Consider the following 23,143-nt stretch of genomic DNA (forward strand, 5'->3'; position numbering starts at 1 on the left):
TTGGTAAATCATGGGGGGGTAAATCAGTAAATCAGGGGAGTGGTAAATCGGGGGGGGGGTAAATCAGGTGTGTGTGTGTCGGGGGGGAATCGGAGGAGGGTAAATCAGGGGGGTAAATCAGGGTGGTAAATCAGGGGGGTAAAACAGGGGGGGAATTCAGGGGTGTATATCAGGGGGGTAAATCAGGGGGTGTATATCAGGGGGGTAAATCAGGGGGTGTATATCAGGGGGGTATATCAGGGGGGTAAATCAGGGGGCGGGGGAAAATCGGGGGAGGGTAAATCAGGGGGGTATATCAGGGGGGGTAAATCGGGGGTTATATATCGGGGGGGGTATATCAGGGGGGTAAATCAGGGGGGGTAAATGGTGTGCTGAGCCGAGGCCCTGGGTTGAGCTGGGAGTTGAGGAGCCCACTGGCAGGGTGTAAAGTCGGTCTATTTATTTCAGAGCCCCGTCGATCGAGCCTTGGCAATCGGGCTCGGGCTGGGGTTACCGCTGGCGCTCCTAGTGATTGGATTCCTCGCTGCCGGCATTTACATTTTCCTAAAAAGGAGAACGCAGGTAAAAACCCAACCTTACCCTCTTTGTGAAGACTGGCTGACTGAGCGGATTTTGGCTGTGGTGATCGAGACCCCGGCCCTTTCAGGGCACATTCCTCGAGGAACCCGGTATTTCCCTGTCAGGCTGTCAGAGGAAGCGTGTTCTTATAAGAACATAAGAAATAGGAGCAGGAGTTGATCTCATCATGGACTCAGCTCCACTTCCCTGCCCACTCCCCATAACCCCTTATTTCCTTATTAGTTAAGAAACTGTCTATTTCTGTCTTAAATTTATTCAATGACCCAGCTTCCACAGTTCTCCGAGGCAGAAAATTCCACAGATTTACAACCTTCAGAGAAGAAATTTCTCCTCAGCTCTGTTTTAAATGGAAGGCCCCTTATTCTAAGATCATGCCCTCTACTTCTAGTCTCCCCCACCATTGGAAACATCCTCTCTTCATCCACCTTGTCAAGCCCCTCGTAATCTTATATGTTTCGATAAGATCACCTCTCATTCTTCTGAACGCCAATGAGTAGAGGCCCAACCTACTCAACCTTTCCTCATAAGTCAACCCCCTCATCCCCGGAATCAATCTTGTGAACCCTCTCTGAACTGACTCCAAAGCAAGTTTCGTAAATATGGAAACCAAAACTGCACGCAGTATTCCAGGTGAGGCCTCACCAAAACCCTGTATAGCTGTAGCAAGACTTTCCTGCTTTTATACTCCATCCCTTTTGCAATAAAGGCCAAGATACCATTGGCCTTCCTGATCACTTGCTGTGCCTACATACTAACCTTTTGTGTTTCATGCACAAGTACCCCCAGGTCCCGCTGTACTGCGGCACTTTGAAATCTTTCTCCATTTAAATAATAACTTGCTCTTTGATTTTTTCTGCGAAGTGCATGACCTCATACTTTCCAACATTATACTCCATCTGCCAAATTTTTGCCCACTCACTTAGCCTGTCTATGTCCTTTTGCAGATTTTTTGTGTCTTCCTCACACATTGCTTTTCCTCCCATCTTTGTATCAACAGCAAACTTGGCTACGTTACACTCTGTCCCTTCTTCCAAGTCGTTAATACAGATTGTAAATAGTTGGGGTCCCAGCACTGATCCCTGCGGCACCCCACTAGTTACTGATTGCCAACACGAGAATGAAACATTTATCCCGACTCTCTGTTCTCTGTTCATTAGCCAATCCTCTATCCATGCTAATATATTACCCCCAACCCCGTGAACTTTTATCTTGTGCAGTAACCTTTTATGTGGCACTTTGTCAAATGCCTTCTGGAAGTCCAAATACACCACATCCACTGGTTCCCCTTTATCCACCCTGTCCGTTATATCCTCAAAGAACTCCAGAAAATTTGTCAAACATGACTTTCCCTTCATAAATCCAAGCTGACTCTGCCTGACCGAATTTTGCTTTTCCAAATGTCCTGCTACTGCTTCTTTAATAATGGACTCCAACATTTTCCCAACCACCGATGTTAGGCTAAGTGGTCTATAATTTCCTACTTTTTGTCTGCCTCCTTTTTTAAATATGGGCGATACATTTACAGTTTTCCAATCTGCTGGGACCTCCCCAGAATGCAGGGAATTTTGGTAAATTACAACCAATGCATCCACTATCCCTGCCGCTACTTCTCTTCAGACCCTAGGATGCAAGCCATCAGGTCCAGGGGATTTATTTGCCTTTAGTCCCATTATCTTACTGAGTACCACCTCCTTTGTGATTGTGATTGTGTTAAGTTCCTCTCCACCACACCCCCCCCCCCCCCCCACCCTATAGCCCCTAGACTATCCACTGTTAGAATATTTGTTCAGAGTTTCTGCCATCTCCATGTTCCCCATTACTAATTCCCCGGTCTCGTCCTCTAAGGGACCAACATTTACTCTAGCCACTCTTTTCCTTTTTATATACCTATAGAAACTCTTGCTATCTGTTAAGTGCATTATAAGTGTATAAATTAGTAAGTGTATCAAGTCACTTAATTATAAGTGTATAAATTACTCCTCAAAATAATAGGGTTCAAAGCATTCATTGACATTCATAGGAATTAAGAATAAAGCAATAACAGTTATTGACAATAATCATAGATTTAACGGCAGCACTTGCGGTAATGCTCTGCAAGTTCTCCGGAGAATCCAAACACATTACAGTTTCGAGCGCGAAGGTTTAGAAGGCTGATCAGGCCTCACCGGAGGTATCTCTCGAAAAATCCGCTCTCTGAAACATGTTTCAATCCTCCACGTTCCGTAGCATGGTTCAATTAACTATTCCCCCGATCAATAACTTTACAACTCCTCAAACTTTGTTACAGCTTCACCATTGCACCGTCAATCAAATCATTGGAGACAGTTAGAGAGATTAATGAAGGACGGTCCACTGCAGGCGATGCTATCAGCTGACCACATTCCTTAGGTCGATGTGTCAACAACAACAATAGCTTATATTTATATAGCGTCTTTACCGTAGTGAAACGTCCCCAAAGCGCTTCACAGGAGTATTATGAGACAAACAATTTGACACCGAGCGCACAAGGAGAAATTAGGGCAGGCTTGGTCAAAGAGGGAAGTTTTAAGGAGCGTCTTGAAGGAGGAAAGAGAGGTCGAGAGGCGGAGAGGTTTAGGCAGGGAGTTCCAGAGCTTGGGGTCTAGGCAGCTGAAGGCACGGCCACCAATGGTGGAGCGATTATAATCAGGGATGCTCAGGAGGGCAGAATTAGAGGAGCGCAGATAACTCAGGGGGTTGTGGGGCTGAAGAAGATTACAGAGATTACGAGGCAAGGATGAGAATTTTGAAATCGAGTCGTTGCTTAACCGGGAGCCAATGTAGGTCAGTGAGCACAGGGGTGAAGGGCAAGCGGGACTTGGTGCGAATTAGGACAGGGGCAGCCGAGTTTTGGATCACCTCTAGCTTACGTAGGGTAGAATGTGGGAGGCCAGCCAGGAGTGTGTTGGAATAATCAAGTCTAGAGGTAACAAAGGCATGGATGAGGCAACAGATGAGCTGAGGCAGGGACGTAGACGGGCGATGTTGCAGAGGTGAAAATAGGCGGTCTTCGTTATGCTGCGGATAGGTGGTCGAAAGCTCAGTGTGGGTCAGCCTCAGACAGAAGTTGGGGAGAGGGATGCAGTCTGTGGCTAAGGAACAGAGTTCATCGAGGGGACTGAAAACAATGGCTTTGGACTTCCTAAAATTTCTGCTTATCCAGAACTGGATGTTGGACAAGCAGTCTGACAACTTAGAGACCATGGAGGGGTTGAGAGAAGTAGTGGTGAGGTAGAGCTGGGTGTCATCAGCGTACATGTGGAAACTGATGCTGTGTTTTCAGATGCTGTCGCCAAGGGGCAACATGTAGATGAGAAATAGGAGGGGGCCAAGGATAGATCCTGGGGGGGGGGGACACCAGAGGTAACGATGCGGGGGTGGGAAGAGAAGCCGTTGCAGGTGATTCTCTGGCTACGATTAGATAGATGAGAATGGAACCAGGCGAGTGCAGTCCCACACAGCTGGACGATGGTGGAGAGACGTTGGAGAAGGATAGAGTGGTCAACCGTGTCAAAGGCTGCAGCCAAGTCAAGAAGGATGAGGAGGGATAGTGTGCCTTTGTCACAGTCACAAAGGATGTCATTTGGAGGAGTTCATATCCCTAGCGACCTCCACATAGTTAGACCTCAAGAATCAATCGAAATCATAACTTCTCGAATTGATGGTCAGAACCTGTCTTTGCTCATTGTATCCCAGGAGGACATCTAACGGCCAAAAGATGTCCTGTATCTCATGTTTCCCAGCAATGCTGGAAAAACTGTGTGGAAGCAACCACTCTGTCTATTGTTCAATCCCCTGTCAGCTCTCTGTCTATGTAATAACGTTTCATTCACATTTTAAAACCCTAAACTTCTAATACGTAGTTTGAAGTACTGCCCCAGGATAACCTTATCTATCCTGTTTAATACCTTTTAAACTTCTGCAAGTTTCCCTCCATATCCACCATTCATGGTTGAAGAGCCCCAGATTCTCCATTCGTTCCTCATGACTCAATTTCCACTGCCTCTGGGACTTGACTGTTCCCTTTGTGTCTTGATGACCTAAACTGAACCCTAGACTCAGGGTGTGGTCTTACCAGAGCATTGCCCAGATCTTCGGAGTTAAACTCACTGGCCTGGGCGGGAAAGTGACTCTCCAGTTCCTGAAAGGGACAAGCTGCTTATTCAGCCAGCACCTTTCCTCTGAAGCCAGTTCATTACTCGATTAGCTCAAGAGTAACTCACAATTGAGAATCAATTGCATCATTTACTAATTATTGATTTCTGTGTCCATTCGCATGCGTGTTTAGGCCGCTGCACCGGACCCAAGCCCATCATTCCTATTTCCATTTTTTCTCCTCCTTTTTTTCTGCTTTTCTCTTTAGCCCTCCTGGACCTGTCTCTCTTGTTGTATGCTCCTTTCATTTATACCCTCTCAGGTCCCCTCACCTCCCAAATCGCTACCCCAACCCTTCAGCACTCCTCCACCTTCCTCTTCACCTGCTACAGTCCAAGGCCCCTCGAGCCTGCTCCACCATTCAATAAGATCGAGGTTGAACTTCTACATCGCCTATCCCCATATCCCTTGATTTCCTTAGTGCCCCAAAATCTATCGATCTCAGTCTTGAATACACTCATCGACTCAGCGTCCACAGCCCTCTGAGGTAGAGAATTCCAAAAGATTCACAACGCTCTGAGCAAATACATTTTTCCTCATCTCAGTCCTAAATGGCCGATCCTTATTCTGAGACCGACTCCTGGTTCTAGACACTCCAGCCTCTCAGCATCCACCCTGTCAAGCCCTCTAAGAATTTTATAAATTTCAATGAGATTATCTCTCATCCTTCTAAACTGAGAGTATAGGCCCATTCTACTCAATCTCTTCTCATAGGACAGCCCTCTCATCCCAGGAATCAATCCAATGAACCTTTGTTGCACTCGCTCTAAGGCAAGTATATCCTTCCTTAGGTGAGAAGACCAAAACTGTGCATAGCACTCCAGGTGTAGTCTCTCAAAGCCCTGTATAATTGCAGAAAGACTTCCTTATTCTTATACTCCAACCTCATTGCAATGCAGGCTAACATACCATTTGTCTTCCTAATTGCTTTCTGTACTTGCATGTTAACTTTCTGCGATTAGTGTACAAGAACACCCAAATCCCAATATTTACTCGTCTCTCACCTTTTAAAATATATTCTGCTTTTCCATCCTTCCTACCAAAATGGATAATTTCACACTTCCCCACAGTATACTCCATCTGCAAACTTCTTGCCCAATCATTTAACCTGGCTATATCCCTTGGCAATCTCATTGCACCCTCCTCACAGCTTGCGTTCCTAACTAGCTTTGTATCATCATCGAACTATGAAGTAGTGCCCTCAGTCCCCTCAACTAAGTCATTGATTTTAGATTGTAAATAACTGAGGCCCCAGCACTGACCCTTGTGGTACTCCACTAGTTACAGCTTGCTATCCCATAAAAGACCTGTTTATTCCTACTCTCAGTTTTCTGTCCACTAATCAACCCTCAATTTGTATTAATATATTACCCCCAATCCCATGCGCCCTAATCTTGTGTAACAACCTCTTGTATGGCAGCTTATCGAATGCGTTCTGAAAATCCAAATATACTACATCCATTGGTTCCCCCTTATCTACCCTGCAAATTACAATCAATATTCCTTTTAAGCTGCATGGCCACCCAACGCTCTGGGGCTCCTGTGTAGCCAGCTCACTGACCTTTAAATGCTAAGATCACTCAAGCGCAGATTTTTGAATGGATTGCACAGCCTGTTAAAGGGGCCACGAGACCCAAAAGTAAATAGAGGGAACATTGGTTACAATCCAAAAAAACTCCAAACAGATTTGTCAAACCTTATTTCCCTGCCATAAAACCATGTTGACTCTGTCTAATCAGATTGTGATTTTCCAAGTGCCCTGGTACACATCCTTACTGATGCCAGGCTAACTGGCCTGTCGTTCCCTGTTTTCTCGCTCCCTCTTTTCTTGAACAGCGGGCTTACATTTACTACCTTCAAATCCACTGGGGCCGCTAGAGAATCTATGGAATTCTGGAAGATAAAAAGCAATGTATCCACTATCTCTGCAGCCACCTCCTTTAAAACCCTAGGATGTAGGCCATCAGGACATGAGGATTTGTCGGCTTTAATTCCATTAATTTCTCCAGTACTGTTTCTTTACTATTATTAATTACTTAAAGTTCCTCATTCTCACTGGACCCTTGGTTGACTACAATTGTAAAGACAGATATAAAATATTTCTTTAATGTCTCTGCCACTTCCTTATTCCCCATTATAATTTCTTCTGTCTCTGCCTCTAAAGGAACCCACCTTTACTTTTGCTAATCTTTTTCTTTTTACATACTTGTAAAAACTCTTATAATCTGGTTCTATATTTCTTGCTACTTTACTCTCATATTCTAATATTCTATTTTCCCCCTCTATAAATTTCTTGATCATCCTTTGCTAATTTTTAAAACCCTCCCAATCCCCAGGCTTACTATTCTTTTTGACTATATTGTAAGCTTCTTCTTTTAATCTGATACTATCCTAGTTAGCTATGGTTGTAACACATTTCCAGTGGAGTTTTTATTCCTCATGGTAATGCATATTAGTTGAGAACTATGAATTATTTCTTTAAATGTTTGCCATTGCTTATCTACCATCATATCTTTTAATCTAATTTCTCAATCTACCTCAGCCACATCGCCCCTCATACCTTCATAATTGGCTTTAAGTTTAAAACTACTAGTTAGCCACATCACTCTGAAAGTTAATATGAAATTCTATCATATTGTAATCACTCTTCCCCAGAGGATCCTGTACTATAAGATTACTAATTGATCCTGTCTCATTACACAATACTAGATCTAAAATAGCCTTACCTCAGTTGATCCCTCAACATATTGTTCTAGAAAACTGTCTCAAATTCATTCCATGAACTCATCTTCACGCTATTTTGCCAATTTGGTTTGCCCAGTGTATATGAAGATTAAACTCCCCCAGGATTATTGCATTACCCTTGTTACATGCTCCTCTAAATTCCAGATTTATTCTCTGTCCAACACTGTGATTACTATTATGAGGCCTATAAACTACTCCTACTGGTGCTTTGTTATATCGTAGCTCCACCCATACTGATTCTACATCCTGATTTTACGAGCTAAGATCCTTTCTCACTCCTGTCTTTATCCCATCCTTTATTATCACAGGGCTGCCCCACCTCCTTTTCCATTTTGCCTATCTTTTCTAAAAGTGAAGTACCCTGGAATATTTAGTTCCCAACTTTGGTCACCATGCAAACACATCTCAGTAATGACTACTTGATCATACCCATTTATTTCTATTTGTGCCATCAATTCATCTACCTTCTTACAAATCCTTCATGCATTCAGATAGAACTTCTTTAATTTTAGCTTTTTACTATTTTTCCCTGATATGACCTATTACCATTGTTAGCTTCTCTGCCCCTTCCCGACACAGTCTGTTACTCTGTTTACCCAAATCGCTACTCTGCTCAACAGCCTTCACTTTTCTCTTCAGACTTATAGATGTACCCTTTCTTACCTCAACCCTCCCTCCCCCTGTTTCATTTAAAGCCCTATCTACCGCCCTCGTTATTCGATTCACCAGGACGATGATCCCAGTCCGGTTTAAGTGGAGTCCGTCCTAACGGAAGAGCTCCCTCTCTCCCCAGTACTGGTGCCAGTGCCCCGTGATATGAAACTCCTGTCTCTCACATCACTTGTTCAGCCACGCATTTAACCCGCTAATCTGTTCCTATGCCAATTTGCGCGTGGCTCAGATAGTAATCCCGAGATAATTACCTTTGAGGCTCTGCTTTTTAATTTGTACCCGAGCTCCGAAACTCCCCCAGCAGAACCTGACTCGCAGTGTTTAAAGACAATTAACGAGGATGATTCCAGAATTTCGAGTTGATGGGGAATGCTCGTGGAACTGAACTTGTTTCTGTTGGAGAAAAGAGGCACGAAAGGAGCCCAGTTTACAATGCTGAGAGGTAGACTTACTGTTGGTCCAGGAACCTTGGGTTCTGAGCACAGAACTAGAGGTTACAAGTACAAAACTAGCAAGCTGCAAGGGTAACTCGAAATTAATGCTGTTCTCCACCTGGGGGTTAGAAACACGAGACCACACAAGAAGAGGCGGCCTTTCATGGGCTGATTATGACTTACTCTGGTGTGGTCTCTACCCCACCCATTTAATCTCCTGAGTGAACATTCTGTGTACAATCTCATTGATCCCCAGCGGGATTCATAGAATCACAGGGCCCGAAATTCACCATCCCCGAAGGGACAGCTACTGCGGAGTTTGGCCGATCAATCGGATAAAATCGATGGGCCGCCGCGGTTGGGTATTTTTCCCTCCCCGAGCCATATTCACCTCGGGGGGGCGGGGGGGGGGGGGGCGGAGTTTGAGCGGTGTTCACTTACGCCGGAAACGGCATGGTGAAGCCGCTGTAATGGAAGGTGTCCAGCGGTGAGCTGTGCAGCGTGCGGGCCGCTGGAAAGCGACATTCACCGAGGGAAAGGTAGCTCTTTTCCCGGCAGTGCCCCCGTGAGGTTTTCGATGCAGTGCTCGAACGCGACATTGCTGGGACCCTTGGGTAGATAAATAGTGTTACTACTGATTATTGTTTTTATTTCATTTTCCAGCATCCGCAGTATTTATCTTTTCATATAATTTTATTAATTGTTTTGGCTCCATTGAATTTGCTGAGTGCTGCTCAGAGGTTTGCACATACCCCTGAACTTTTGTACACCTTTCAGGTCTGACTCTTTAGTGGAGTCCTGTGGGCTACAGAGACCTGCTTGGCAGGGTTCGCCCTGAGGATGGGAGGAGTGTTGGGAGGGCGACACCTGGTCAGAAGCAGGGCGGCACGCAGGAGATGGCGTCGCCGTCAGCACCGAGCAGACAGGCAGCGGGCAAGGGAAGCAGCAGCCATGATTCGTTCATTCTGCGCCAGACCAGTGTGCCCTGCCATCTTCACCGGCCCGAATCAGGATTGTGGTCAGGATTGTGGGGAACAAGGGATATCCCCTGCCCCCTTGGCTGCTCACTCCTCTGCGGAACCCCAGGACAGCGCCAGAGCATGCATACAATGACGCTCGTTGTGTCACCAGGTGCATCATCGAGCAGTGCATAGACATCCTTAAACAGAGGTTCCGGTGCCTGGACTACTCTGGTGGCACCCTACAGTACGCTCCTCAATGGGTCTCCATAATCATCGTGGTCTGCTGCATGCTGCACAACCTGGCCATCATGAGGGGACAGCCGCTGGAGGTCGAGCCAGCAGTACCACCTGAGGAGGAGGAGGTGTAAGAGGAGGAGGATCCCCGTCGCCCCAGAGCTAGGAGGCGTCGACCCATCGCCACCCTGGAAGGGTTGGGTGCAGACTGGCCAGCACCCTCCTGGGTGGGTGTGTCCTCATATATGGAGGTGCCTGATACCTCCCCTGCAATCTCCCGCCATGCATTATGTACTGTCTGTCTGCCAGGTCTCCCCATGTCAGGAAACAGTATTCGTCTTCTGTCCTCCACACCATCCATCAGTGTCTCCAGCTCCATATCAGTGACCCTGTTGGCTCTCCTGGCACCTCTTACACCAGCCATCCTTCCAACCTCCTTCCCCCCTCGGGCCCTTGCTGCAAACCTTGGCCTTTAAAAAGGCCAGGGAGCAGCTGGCTCATTAGAAACTCTTGCCTACATTCTCAGTGGTGATAACACTCAAATTAAGACAGCCACACCGCTGAAAAATCCACTTTGGAAGGGTTCATTAACGCTGGAACCTATTTGTTCACTTTTGGAGCTGAATATGGGGTGGCCCAGCCACAGAAACATTTCGGCGCAAATGGCCACAAAAAGACAGAGGGAGCACCAGCTTTCCAGCAGGACTGAATTTCGGGCTCTCAGAACAGTACAGCACAGAAGGAGGCCATTCGGCCCATCGAGTCTGCGCCAGCTCTTTCGAAGAGCAACCCAGTCAGTCCCCCTCCCCCACTCTTTTCTCGTATCCCTGAAATTTTTTCTCCTTCAAGTATTTATCCCATTGCCTTTTGAAGGCTGCGATTGAATCTGTATCCGCATTCTAAAAAAGTAAAAAAGTTTTTCCTCATGTCGCCTCTGGTTCTTTTGCCGATCGCCTTAAATCTGTGCCCACTGGTTATCGACCCTTCCGCCATTGGGAACACTTTCTCTTTATTTACTCGTGTCTAAACCCCTCATGATTTTAAACACCACGACCAAATCTCCTCTTAGCCTTCTCTGCTCCAAGGAGAACAATCCCAGCTTCTCCGGTCTATCCACGCAACTGAAGTCCCTCATTCCTGGAATCATTCTCGTAAATCTCCTCTGCACCATCTCCAGGGCCTTCACATCCTTCCTAAAGTGAGGTGCCCAGAATTGGACACAATCCTCCAGCTGGGACCGAACCAGTGTTTTATACAGGTTTAGCATTCTGGCTTTTGTTCTCTATGTCTCTATTTATAAAGCCCAGGATCCCACATGCTTTGTTAACCTCTCCTGCCAGCTTCGAAGGTTTGTGCACAAGCACCCCCAGGTCTCTCTGTTCTTGCATCCCCTTTAAAATCAGACATTGAGTGTGAATGGCCTCTCATTCTTATCCTTCCTTCCAAAATATATCACCTCACACTTCTCTGTGTTAAATTTCATCTGCCAGGTGTCCGCCCATTGCACCAGCCTGTCTAAGTCCTCTTGGGTCTACTGTTGAAGTTTCTCAATGTTATCTACACTTCCAAGTTTTGTATTATCTGCAAACTTTGAAATTGTGCCCTGTACCCCCAAGTCCAATTTATTAATATTTATCAAAACAGCAGTGGTCCGAGTACTGAATCCTGGGGAACACCACTGTATACCTCCCTCCAGCCACTCACCACAACTCTCTGCTTTCTATCCTTTAGCCAATGCTGTATCCATGCTGCCACTGCCCCTTTTATCCCACGGGCTTCAATATTGCTAAAAATCATAATATGTGGCACTTTATCAGCGTTTTGAAAATCCATATTGACAACATCAACTGCACTGCCCTCATCCACCCTCTCTCTTACCTCATCAAAAAACTCCATCACGTTAGTCAACACGATTTTCCCCTCACAAACACGTGCTGGCTCTCCTTTATTAGTCTACACGTGTCCTAGTGGCTGTTCATTTTCTCCCAGATTATTGTTTCTAAAAGCTCTCCCACCTGACGTTAAACTGACTGGCCTGTAGTTTAATTTGTTTTAATTGCCGGATTTTTAGTGTCCCCCTCCCCTTTTATAGGGGGCACTTGTAAAATATATGGTTTTAATGCCCCCCCCAAAAGAAAATCACAAAAAACCCCACAAAAAAACAAAAAAAAAGAAACAAAAAACTTTAAAAAGGGGCAGTTAAGTGTCTGGAGTGTCCCCCAGATCAGGGGGCACTTGATCTAACGTGTATTTTGTTCCCTCCCCCCTCCAAAAAGAGTTGTAGTTGCTGGGTTTAACCTTCTTCCCTTTTTGAACAAAAATTTAACATTTACAATCCTCCAGTCTTCTGGAACCACTCCAGGTGCTCCACAGGATTATGATGAGACATTAAAGGCTCTATATAAATACAAGTTGGTGTTGTTGTATCTAAAGAGGATTGGAAGATTGTAGCCAGCACCTCTGCAATGTCTCCCCTTACTTCCCTCAGCATCCCATCCGCACCGGGTGACTTTTCTACTTTAAGTACCGCCTGCTTTTCTGGTACCTCCTCTTTATTTATTTTTTATCTCATCCAGTACCCCGTTTACCGTAGCTTCGGCAAAGTCCTCTTCCTTGGTAAACACTGATGCAAATTACTCAACAAAACTCCAGAATATTTATCCATCTCTGCTAACCAACCCTAGACCCTCCCATGCACAGACAACCTCCCCTCACCCCCAGCAGCACCCACTGTGTCCGGGGATATTTCGTTGCCCAATCCCCAATCACATCCCAACCAATTATTTACCCAACTACTTTTTAGAAGGAGTTGATCACCACAGCTCCCTGATTCTGTCGCGAGTCTGATCAACATAAACCACCCTCATTTTAATCTCTGTGGTTTGTAAATACAGAACCTGAGCTCCCAGCCCAGGTTGTGTAACCTTTTTGCTATCTGTAGTACTTTTGCATCTGGACTGAGTCCAGTCCTGTTCTCCCCGGAAATCCCGACACCGAACCCTGACTGACTGCCTCCTTACTCCAGCCCATAATACCCTGACCACTGCCCCATCTGAACCCAGAATGATTCTGAACACAGAGTGCTAGGAAATCAGTCGGAGAATTCAGTCTCCCTGGAACTCCGTGCCTCTGGGGTTTGTAGTCAATAAGCTGCGTGCTATCTATTTATTCATCAGCTGGGGCTGATTGTAACTCATTCCTTCTCCTTTTTGGTGTAATTTTACTTCCTACTCTGCTTCTTGTGAATGAACGGCCCTGTAATCTGATCTGTGCTGCCCCTGGAGCTATCTGCTCCTGGCACGAATGGTGTTGCTGTCAGCTCCACATCACGAGCAACACCACTGCCAACACCAGTACCATCAGGAAACCAACACCACTCCGCGACACCCTGGTCCATTCCGCAGTCATCCCCAACACCCGCTCCCCTTCCCACGACACCTTCCCGTTAAGCGGGGGAGATGCAACCCCTGCCCTTTCACCTCCTCCCTTCCCACTGTCCAGGGTCCAAGCACTCCTTCCCCATGAAACAGCAATTTAGTATACTGTATTCGCTGCTCACGATACCGTCTCCTCTACGTTGGGGAGATCAAACGCAGATTGGATGACCGCTTTGTGGAGCACCTCCGTTCAGTCCGTAAGTGTGACCCTGAGCTTCTGGTCGTCTGTCACTTTAATTCTCTGTTCCACTCTGTCCTCGACCTCCTGCACTGTTCCAATGAAGCTCAGCATAAGCTCGAGGAACAGCACCTCATCTTTCAATTAGACCTTACAGCCTTCTGGACACAACATCCAGTTCAACAATTTCAGACCAAACCCTCTGCCTCTATTGTTTCAGATGGAGGCTGGTGATGATTCTACCATTCCCATTTACACCTCTACTCGACCCATCCTTTGTGTCTTTACTTGTCCCATTACCATCTCCTTTTGCTTTGTACACACATCATACCTTTTGTCATTGTAATGACTCAGGAGTCTGGTTACTGTAAACTCACTCAGGTGCAACCTGATCCATCTTTATTCCAACCCGAGACTGCCAGCGTGACAAAGACACCCAGCTTGTGACCAAGCACACAGGTCACATGTGTACAGCCCGATGACCTCCGACCCCGGAGCCCTCTGGTGTCTGGTGACCCCCCAAGCATTAATACAAAACAGTCATCTAATCTCTCCTGCCTTCCACCCAATCACAGACCTTCCCTTTTGTTCTTTCCTCCCCTCCCCCTTTCCCTGCCCCTACAGTTACATCTCTAACTTTTCCAGGTTCTGACGAAGGGTCATCGACCTGAAACGTTAACTCTGTTTCTCTCTCCACAGATGCTGCCCGACTCGCTGAGTATTTCCAGCACGTTCTGTTTTTATGTCCCATATTCAAACTCCCTTTCCCCTCCAATGTCCCTGAACTATACTTGTACTTCTTTCAATTTAATATACAGTATTCGCTGCTCATGATGTGGCCTCCTCTGCAATACCGGGGTGGGCAGCCCTGTTTTGGCAAAGTCCGTTAAGGCCTGTTACCGCCGGAAATCGGCGGCCACGCTGCGGTCTGCATTGACTGCCATTTAAAAAAACTCCCCTCCTGTGGTGTCCCGGCGCTGACCCGCTCTCCCCCCACACCCCGCCCCCCATCACCGCTACCACTGCTGCCGATCCATCCTAAGTGCGTCAGCAAAGTGTGCACCGCTGATGTTCCCCCACCCGTCGGCGAAATTCCGCCGAAAGAATCTTCCTACCGCTGGGCGGTACCAAAAGCTGCTTTTTTCTAGCTGCAGTCCTTGTAAAATGACGGTGTGGCTGCCATTAAAGGGGAAGGCGCACTGCCATTGCTGCCATGTTTTTTTTGTCGGCCGACTGCCATGTTGGCCGAGGATCATGCCCCTGGGTTCGGTCGGGCCGCCAACAGGCAGCCTGGCACCCTCTCTTGGGTGACAGGCCGCTGGCCCGGCCGAAACCCCCCCCGCCCCCCGGTGGCCCAGTGGACTGAACTGAAACAATCGGGCAGGCCTGGCCCTTTAAGTGAAGGGGAGAGCCGTGGTGATGCGTCGTGATGATGTCGTCAGCGCTACGCTCTCCCCCCACTACACCCGCCCCCGACCTCTGCCCCTCTAGTGCGCTCACCGCCCCACATCCACCCCCCCCATTGTGACCGATTTCCAGTCCACAGGAAAAAAAAGCCAAAGAGCGGAATTTCGCTCAAGAGACCACCGGATCAACCGCGCGAGTAAAAGCACGAGAAACAGGGTGGGTGCACTCCGTTCCCAGCGGTCGGCAATTTTGCCCCCGTGGTGTTTTGTCGGAGTGAGAAAATCGTAAAGTCGGTAATTGACCCTGACCTCTTGTCACAAGATGCCCGTGGGAAGCAAATCAAGGATCCACATGCAATGGTACGTCAATGATTGCACGAGCTCACCCCCGGCCATCACGTCCTTCCCGGCCCAATTGCCCCCTTCCTGCTCTTCACTCTTCCTGCTCTCCCCCTTCCTCTTCCTGCTCTCACCCCTTCATGCTCTTCCCCCCTCTTCCTGTTCTCTTCTCCCACCCTTTCCCGATCTCTCCCCCCACCCACCCCCCCTCAATTGTCCCCCTTCCCAATCACTCCCCTCACTGAATTGCCATTGCCCTGGGCTTGATCTTAAGTCTTCAAGGCGCCTTGCCAGCTCGATGGTAAAGAGGCCCAGTACTGGTTTTGCGTCAAGCTTCACATTTCAGGTGCAGGGATCATCACGTACCCAAAATCATAATCCAGGCTGCCACTGCAGTGCAGTGCTGAGGGAGTGCTGCACTGTCGGAGGTGGCGTCTTTCGGATGAGACGTTAAATCGACACCCCCTGCTCTCTCTGGTGGATATAAAAGTTCTATGGCACTCTTTTGAAGAACAAGAGAATTATCCCTGGTGTCCTAGCCAATATTTATCCGTCAACCAATACCACTGAAACAGATTATCTGGTCAATATCGCATTGCTATTTGTGGGAGCTTGCTGTGCGCAAACAGGCTGCCTGCATTCCAGCAGTGACTGTATTTCAAAAGTTCTTCATTGGCTATAACGCCAGGTGGTGCAGTGGGTCAGACTGCCTCCACCACCTTGTCTGGACCGTGGAGTGAGGGCACTTTCAGTTCTGTACTCCGGGGGCAATCGGAAACTGACCCACTTCACCACCCAACTCCAGGGTGAAAGGTCAGTCTCTGACCCACTTCACCACCCGACTCCAGGGTGAAAGGTCAGTCTCTGACCCACTTCACCACCCGACTCCAGGGTGAAAGGTCAATCTCTGACCCACTTCACCACCCGACTCCAGGGTGAAAGGTCAGTCTCTGACCCACTTCACCACCCGACTCCAGGGTGAAAGGTCAATCTCTGACCCACTTCACCACCCGACTCCAGGGTGAAAGGTCAGTCTCTGACCCACTATACCACCCGACCCCAGGGTGAAAGGTCAGTCTCTGACCCACTTCACCACCCGACTCCAGGGTGAAAGGTCAGTCTCTGACCCACTTCACCACCCAACTCCAGGGTGAAAGGTGAATCTCTGACCCACTATATCACCCGACCCCAGGGTGAAAGGTCAGTCTCCGACCCACTTCACCACCCGACTCCAGGGTGAAAGGTCAGACTCTGACCCACTTCACCACCCAACTCCAGGATGAAAGGTCAGTCTCTGACCCACTATACCACCCGACCCCAGGGTGAAAGGTCAGTCTCTGACCCACTTCACCACCCGACTCCAGGGTGAAAGGTCAGTCTCTGACCCACTTCACAACCCGACTCCAGGGTGAAAGGTCAGTCTCTGATCCAATGCCCTATGATTGTTAAATACTGTAAGAGTCCTGTACAAACAACATTTTCACATCTTTTTACTTCTTGATTAGAGTAAGCAAAGAAATGAAGACGATCATTCTGTGAGCGCCGTAATTCATCAGAATCAGGTGAGAATTAATAAACATTATTCTATTAAATAAAAATAAACTCCTCCAACAAACATTCCTTTCTTAATTTTCTCATTTACACCCTTCTCTTCTGCTTCTGTCCTGAAGATACTGACTCTCACTGCGGTACAGTCCCACACACACTGACTCACTGGGGTACGGGTCCCACACACACTGACTCTCACTGGGGTACAGGTCCCACACACACTGACTCTCAATGGGGTACAGGTCCCACACACACTGACTCTCACTGGGGTACAGTCCCACACATGCTGACTCTCACTGGTACAGTCCCACACACACTGACTCTCACTGGGGTACAGGTCCCACACACATTGACTCTCACTGGGGTACAGTCCCACACACACTGACTCTCACTGGGGTACAGTCCCACACACACTGACTCTCACTAGGATACAGTCCCACACACACTGACTCTCACTGGGGTACGGGTCTCACACACACTGACTCTCACTGGGGTACAGTCCCACACACACTGACTCTCACTGGGGTACAGTCCTAACACAAGAATTGTAGCAGGGATGGGAGACTAGAGAAGCTGGGGTTGTTCCCCTTAGATCAGAGAATGTTAATGGAGGATTGTGGCCAGAGCCTTTGCGATTTCCACCCTTACTTTTGCCAGCAACCTAGGATGCAGCCCATCCCGACTGGGTGACGTCTCTGCTTTGAGTGCTGCTAATCTTTTCAGTACCTCCTCTTCATCTATTTTTATCTAATTTCTCCACCAGCTCTTTTACTGGGACATTGGTGCATCCTCTTCTCTCGTGAAGACAAATACAAAGTGCTCATTAATACCTCAGTCATGCCCTCTACCTCCACGAGAAGATTTCATTTTTGGCCCTTCCTTTGACGACTCATTTATTATTTATGGGGCTAAAATTGATGGCCTTATCACCGACTGCCGGCGTGATGTGCCGACATCCCTCTCCGGGTTCCGCCCTGTGCCAGTTTGCACTTGTGCTGGTGCGCGGGAGGGGAGAACCGGCGGGAACCGCCCGCTGCCAAGTGGTGCAAGTGACCTCCCGCCCGCAGAGATGCCAGATTGGTGCGGCGGGAGTCGGCGGCAGAACGGGAAAGGACCACTGTGAGGAGGCTGGTCCATCCCCGACGGTTGTTATGAAGACCTGCAACAAAAAGTTAGTGAACATTGAAAAAAAAATTCTTATAGCGACTTACCTGCATGGGGTCCCCTGAAGGTGCTCTGATTTTTTTTTGCATTGATTTTTCTGTTCAGCTCTTCGACCTTCCGTGGGCCCGACTCCATCGGGTTGACTGGGTGCCCTCTCGGGGTGACTGGGTGCCCTCTCAGGGTGACTGGGTGCCCTCTCGGGGTGACTGGGTGCCCTCTCTGGGTAACTGAGTGCTCTCTCTGGGTGACTGGGTGCCCTCTCGGGGTGACTGGGTGCCCTCTCGGGGTGACTGGGTGCCCTCTCTGGGTAACTGAGTGCTCTCTCTGGGTGACTGGGTGCCTTTACTATGCCCCCAGCAATGTGCTAAAGCACTGGGGTCATTTTGGTTTTAGCTGTTTGTTTTAGGTGCGGTTTTGCTATTTGACGGCCTTGTGCTATGAACCTAATCAGCTCCTCTCCCCCTGTAGGCGGCGGTTTACCAGAATCCAGACCAACCAGTAAGTTGATTTCTAAACAATTCCGTTTTGTTTTATTTAAATCTCTGTCGCTGCTTTAATTTATGCTCCAGTTTTCTCCCTTCAACACGTCGGGGCAAATGTTGCTGCTGTTGTTATGTATGTTAACTGGGTTTTACCTGCCACCGGAGAGTGCGACTGTCGGAGTCCTGATGGTCACTGGCGGACACGTGCAAGCTGTGTATATAATGGTGGCAGCCATGTTGAATCCTCTCTTTGAGAATAAATAAACTGGAGTAAGGTCATGCCTGAACTAGCTCACTGTACTTAGCCTCGTGGAGTTATTCGATACTTAACAATTGACGACGAGTTAAAAATATGAACTTTCACGCAACCATGTCTGTTGGAATTTTGGAGAGATTCGTGGAAGGGGAAGACTGGGAGAGTTTCACTGATTGCCTCGACCAGTACTTCGTAGCCAACGGATTGGAAGGAACCGATAACGTAATTAAGCTCAGGGCGGTTCTCCTCACAGTTTGTGGGTCAAAAATTTATGGCCTTATCAAGAATCTACTCTCACCGACTCAACCAATGGATAAGACTTACGATGAATTGTGTACGCTGGTTCGGAACCACTTTAAACTGAAGGAAAGCATCATCATGGCGAGGTATCGTTTCTATACGCACAATCGCTCCGAGGGCCAGGCCGTGGCGGAATTTGTCACCGACCCGAGACGTCTCGCTGGGCCGTGCAACTTGGGAGCTGCGTTGGAGGAAATGCTGCGGGACTTTTTCGTGCTTGGCATTGGCCATGAGGTTATCCTTCGAAAGCTGCTGACTGCTGAATCTCTAGACCTGAGCAGAGCCATCACGATCGCCCAGGCATGCATGTCCACGGACGAAAACTCGAAACAGATATCTTCCCAGCATCGAAACTCACCGGCAAGCACTGTGCATAAAATAATATCGTCGGCAGGCAGAGCTGCAAATGGCAGGGCCTACTCGTCCATGTTTGTACGACCTGTAACTGCTCAAAGTCCGCCATCGGGGGTGAATCAAATCTCGCCTTGTTGGCGTTACGGGGTCTATCATCGGGCCCATTGTTGCCAATTCAAGTAATACGTGTGCAAAGACTGTGCAACAATGAGGCACCTTCAGCAAATGTGTCCACAACCGAGCAAGCGTGCTGCAACACACCACGTGGCTGAGGATGATTGATCCAGTGTGGATCATGCGGCACAGGCAATTCAACCTGAGGTACAGGATGAAGAAGTGTATGGGGTATATTCTTTTACCAAAAGTCCTCCGATAATGCTGGAAGTTAAATTAAATGGGGTTCCAGTATCCATGAAATTGGACACGGGTGCGAGTCAGTCAATAATGGGCCAGAGGGCTTTCAAAAAGCTGTGGGACACTAAGGCAAAAAGACCCGAACTGAGCCCAATCAATGCGAAGCTGCGTACCTACACCAAAGAGCTCATAGCAGTCATTGGCAGCGCGGCAGTAAAGGTATCGTACGATGGAGCTATGCATGATTTATCGTTGTGGATCGTTCCAGGCAATGGCCCAACGCTATTCGGCAAGAGTTGAGAAAATTAATTGGAACTAGAACGATATTAAAGCCTTATCAGTGGATGACGCTTCGTGTGCTTAAGTGCTGAGCAAGTTTCCTTCGTTCCGAACCAGGCATCGGTAACTTCATGGGAGCCAAGGTGCATATCCACCTCGGCCCAGATGCAAGACCTGTCAATCACAAGGCTCGGGCGGTTCCATACAAGATGAGGGAGAAGATTGAAATCGAACTGGACAGACTTCAACAGGAAGGAATCATATCACCAGTCGAGTTCAGCGAATGGGCCAGTCCAACTGTCCCGGTGTTGAAAAGTGATAGCATGGTCAGGATCTGCGGCGACTACAAGGTAACAATCAACCGAGTCTCGATACAGGATCCGTATCCATTACCCAAGGCTGACGACCTGTTTGCAACACTAGTGGGGGGGGGGGAGTCGTTCACCAAATTGGACCTGACCTGCGCTTACATTACACCGGAGCCGGTCGAATCATCGAAAAAACTGACGTGTATCAACACGCACAACGGACTGTTTATATACCACACCTGCCCTGTCAGAATTCGCTCCGCGGCAGCCATATTTCAGAGAAACATGGAGAGTTTGCTGAAGTCCGTTACCCGAGAACCGTCGTGTTCCAAGATGACATCCTGATCACCGGTCACGACGCCACCGAACACCTGCACAACCTGGAAGAGATTCTACATCGTCTGGACAGAGTGGGACTCAGGCTAAAACGCTCCAAGTGCGTTTTCATGGCACAAGAAGTCGAATTCCTGGGGAGAAAGATTGCAGCAGATGGCATCAGGCCTACGCACTCGAAGACAGTGGCCATCAAGAATGCACCCAGATGCCAGGGTGTGGCGGAGCTGCTTTTGTTCTTGGGTCTTCTCAACTATTTCAGTAACTTTCTACCTAGTTTGAGCACATTGCTAGAGCCTTTGCACATGTTTCTGAGAAAGGGTAACGACTGGGTTTGGGGAAAATCTCAAGACGAGTCTTTGAGAAGGCCAGGGACCTGCTATGTTCCAATAAATTACTGGTACACTATGACCCATGTAACGGTTAGTGCTGGCCTGCAATGCCTCATCATACGGAGTCGGTTGTGTGCTCCAGTAAACCAATGTATCAGGCAAACTCCAACCAGTTGCATACGTGTCCAGAAGTCTGTCTAAGGCTGAAAGAGCCTGTAGTATGATAGAGAAAGAGGCTTTAGCATGCGTATATGGGGTTAGGAAAATGTACCAATATCTGTTTGGCCTTCGATTTGATCTTGAAACAGACCACATGCTGCTCATTTCATTGTTTTCTGAGAGCAAAGGTGTAAACACCAATGGCTCGTCCCACATCCAAAGATGGACACTGATATTATCCGCTTATGATTATGTCATCCGCCACAGACCAGACACTGAAAACTGTGCTGATGCGCTTAGCCAGCAACCATTACCCACAACTGGGGTGGAAATGCCGCAGCTCGCAGACTTGCTGCTGGTCATGAGACAGCGAGGGTCACCCGTCACGACTCGCCAAATTAGGACCTGGACCAGCCAGGATCCTGTACTGTCAAGCATAAAAAGGTGTGTCCTAAATGGAAATTGGTCTGCCATTCCCAGGGAAATGCAGGATGAAATTAAGCCTTATAGCCGCTGCAAAGATGAATTGTCTATTCAGTCTGATTGTCTGTTAAGGGGTAATCGTGTTGTTATGCCAAAAAAAGGCAGGGAAACTTTTGTGCGAGATTTACACAGTACCCAGCCAGGCATTGTCATGATGAAGGCCATTGCCAGGTTTCACGTTTAGTGGCCTGACATTGACTCGGACTTGGAGTCATGCGTGCATCAGTGCAACAGTTGCATGCAACTGAGTAACGCACCTGTGGAGGCTCCGCTGAGTCTGTGGTCATGGCCATCCAAACCGTGGTCAGGGATCCACATAGACTTTGCTGGCCCCTTTCTCAGCAAATGTTTTTAGTGGTAGTGGATGCTTACTCCAAATGGATTGAATGCGTAATCATGTCATCCAGCACGTCCACAGCCACTATTGAAAGCCTCCGGGCCATGCTCGCCACCCATGGCCTGCCCAATGTCCTTGTCAGCGACATGGACCGTGTTTCACCAGTTTGGAGTTCCATGAGTTTATGACCCATAATGCCGAGGTATGTCAGGTCTGCACCTTTCAAACCCGCGTCTAATGGTCAAGCGGAGCGGGCTGTCCAACCATTAAGCAGAGCTTAAAACGCGTGACTCACGACTCCCTACAGACCCGCTTGTCCCGCATTCTGCTCAGTTACCGGGCGAGGCGCCACTCGCTCATCGGGGTCCCTCCTGTCGAACTGTTAATGAAGAGAGGCCTCAAAACCAGGCTCTCCCTTGTACAGTCGGATCTCAATGATCACGCCGAAACCAGAAGGCAATGGCAGCAATAGTACCACGATCGCACGGCCGTATCATGTGACATTGCTGTTCGTGACCCTGTGTTTGTCCTGAATTATGGTCATGGTCCAAAGTGGGTTGCTGGCACGGTTTTGGCCAAGGAGGAGAACAGTTAAATGGCCAAACGTGCAAGAGGCACATCGACCAAACCAAACTGCGATTCACAGACAACCCAGAACAAATTGAAGATGACATCATCATCGACCAACCAACACACATCCAACCATTAGGACTCCGACAGTCGCGCCCTCCGGTGGCAGGTAAAACCCAGTTAACATACATAACATCATTCCCCCCAAAGTCCTTGGTACAGGTTGTGATTACAAGTTGAGACGGTCCGGGGCCTCCCGCTCCCTGGTTGATCACACATCAGTTGACCCTTGTGTCATTCACGAAGATAAACCTACCATCCCCGACAGTCCTGTCAGACCGACTGCTCCACAATGCAGCAATGGTCGTACTAACTTACCCAAGCTTGGGTTCGAACTGAGAAGATCAACCAAAGAGCGGGAGGCCCCGGACTGTCTCAACTTGTAATTACAACCTGTGCCAAGGACTTTGGGGGGAATGATGTTATGTATGTTAACTGGGTTTTACCTGCCACCGGAGAGTGCGACTGTCGGAGTCCTGATGGTCACTGGCGGACACGTGCAAGCTGTGTATATAATGTTGGCAGTCATGTTGAATCCTCACTTTGAGAATAAATAAACTGGAGTAAGGTCATGCCTGAACTAGCTCACTGTACTTAGCCTCGTGGAGTTATTCGATACTTTACAGCCTCTGCCCGTGCCCAGCTCCCCAGGCACTGAGCCCAAA

At 48.2% G+C, this 23,143-nt stretch overlaps 1 long non-coding RNA gene across 1 annotated transcript in view; it reads left to right on the forward strand.

Moving 5' to 3' along the window:
- LOC139234744 (uncharacterized) overlaps positions 1 to 18,371 on the forward strand; it is a 77,902-nt gene extending 59,531 nt beyond the window's left edge. Inside the window, exons 5-6 of the long non-coding RNA XR_011588338.1 lie at positions 16,665 to 16,721; positions 18,340 to 18,371. This is a non-coding gene — a long non-coding RNA (uncharacterized lncRNA). The remainder of the gene's footprint in view (positions 1 to 16,664; positions 16,722 to 18,339) is intronic.
- The last annotated feature ends 4,772 nt before the right edge of the window (positions 18,372 to 23,143 follow it).

This window comes from Pristiophorus japonicus, chromosome 22, assembly GCF_044704955.1.
Source record: "Pristiophorus japonicus isolate sPriJap1 chromosome 22, sPriJap1.hap1, whole genome shotgun sequence".
NCBI classification, from domain to species: Eukaryota; Metazoa; Chordata; class Chondrichthyes; family Pristiophoridae; genus Pristiophorus; species Pristiophorus japonicus.